Source organism: Momordica charantia (assembly GCF_013281855.1).
Source record: "Momordica charantia cultivar OHB3-1 chromosome 10 unlocalized genomic scaffold, Mcharantia_2.0 BLBB01000010.1, whole genome shotgun sequence".
Lineage (NCBI taxonomy): Eukaryota > Viridiplantae > Streptophyta > Magnoliopsida > Cucurbitales > Cucurbitaceae > Momordica > Momordica charantia.
In genome coordinates, this window is record NW_028275158.1 from 17,785,081 (window position 1) to 17,787,100 (window position 2,020).

The following is a 2,020-nucleotide window of genomic DNA, read 5'->3' on the forward strand; positions in this document are numbered from 1 at the left end:
GAATATTTTCAATCTAAGCAGGACCTCAGCTTTAAACATATTAAAGTTTTCCCATGGTTAAAACAAAACAGAAAATATAGTGTAATGCTATAATACAGAAGCCTGTCCAAATAGCTCCTTGTTCATCCACCATTAGAACAACAAAGCAAGCTAAAACATTATCTAACAAACCCATTGAAGCATATGGATTTTTGAATTTCAGCAACAAAACAAATTGACTAATGATAAATCTAACTCAACTCTTTCCTTACAAGCCTCCCTTAGAATGAAGCAAAATCATAACACACTTTAAAACAATACCCAAATGGATATCGAGCATACAATCCCAATCGACTACCGAAAACAATACCCGATACCCCATTTTGTGAAGACAGATTGATAATAATCGGTATCTCAGACAACTTTTCGACAAATTATACACTCTTCTCCTCAAAATAACTAGTATGCAAAATCATTTATCAGAGAAACTCAGAAAAGGTACTATAATCATAAAAAGATCAAAACCTTTCTGCCAATCTGGCTGTAACTGCTCTAAGTTTTGAATAACTTTTCCTGCAGGGGAACCTAAAATGAGGCTGCAAAGAGAATCCCTTGCAATCTTGATGTTTGCAAACGATCCTAGTATGTGAATCTTGGTGTCTGCAATAACTATCCTCGTCTTTGTAGCATTTTCGATGGCAAACTTTGTCTTACCAGCTTTACCAGACAGTCTACCTATGGCACGGGATAAGTGCTCGCCTCGGAGAGTTTTAACATCTTTGATCTCAAAAGATTCGACATAGAGTTCGTCCACCGTAAGAGCGCAATGGCATCGATCACATCGAAACCGAGCATGAAGGCATGAACAAAATCTGCACACTTTTGCAAGTTACTGATGTCAGGTGTGTCTGCTCTGGTTTTCAGTTCGACTTTACGGGCCTTGAGATTCATTCGGATATCGATTTTCATCTGCTCATATACTGGGGTGTAAATCTCCATCCATGATTTCTTGAGAGGAGAATAGCGGTGAGGAGGAACTGAGACCTTTCGGAACTGAACTCGACCATCATTCATCTCATGAGGCTTTAGAGGATCAAACTGTGGTTTCGGTGGCAAGGCGCCAACTACAGCTTTCGATTCAGTTGAAACTGCTTCCACTTCCATGGAAGTGGAGACTTCAATCGACTGCATTTTTAATTGTCCTGAGCTCCCACCCTATAAACACCCAAACAACTACCATTTAACAACAAAATATAACATAGCATAGATATAAATCCATAAATTTGATATTTAGCACAAGATACACCCAATATACAATAATCCTCAGTGAAAAGATGATTTTAATCTAAAATACCCATAATCAAACATAACAAATAAACGACGAGCAAATTTGAGAAGAAAATAGTACTGGCGAAATCAAATTTCACTAATGGCTAAACCGAGAAACCGAATGCGATGATCTCGAATTGTAAGAATGACAACAAAACCAATTTCTATGATTCGCCAAAGCCTAATTTCAATCGGTTCCAATCGTTTTGAGCTTTCATAAGACGTCCATCCATTGTAAGTAATGAAACTTGAAGGAGAAAGATGGGAAATAGAGAGAATACCTGAGACCAGATAGGGCAGAAGAACGGTGGAGACGGAAGGGTGGCGGCGGCGGAGGGACGGCGGGGCGGCGCTTCTGAACTGCTAAGAGGGAGAGGAGGAGGCGCGAAGATGGGAGGGAAGGGATATAGCAGCTAGGGTTTAACATTTTCATTCTTTCTTTCTTATTTTTTATTATTACCATTTTTTAATTTTGAAAATCAAGTGGAGTTGGGCCGTTGGCCAAGTTGGTCGGATGAATGGGCCCAATAATGGGCTGAACTGTTCCTTTTGTCATCAGTAAAATGGTCAAATCATTTTGATAATGAAAAAAAAATCTATTTATATTATTCTAACTGTTTTGTCAAATCATCTTTGATAATGAAAAAAAATCTATTTATATTATTCTAACTGTTTTACAAATTTGATATTTGACACTTTTGCTAATCTATTT

At 37.8% G+C, this 2,020-nt stretch overlaps 1 pseudogene across 1 annotated transcript; it reads right to left on the reverse strand.

The window, feature by feature from the left end:
• Positions 1 to 497: 497 nt before the first annotated feature.
• On the reverse strand, positions 498 to 1,734 carry LOC148208719 (uncharacterized; annotated as a pseudogene). The gene is made up of 2 exons (XR_015788426.1): positions 1,590 to 1,734; positions 498 to 1,194 (listed from the first exon to the last, which is right to left on the reverse strand). The product of XR_015788426.1 is annotated as an uncharacterized LOC148208719 (transcript).
• Between the last annotated feature and the right edge of the window lie 286 nt (positions 1,735 to 2,020).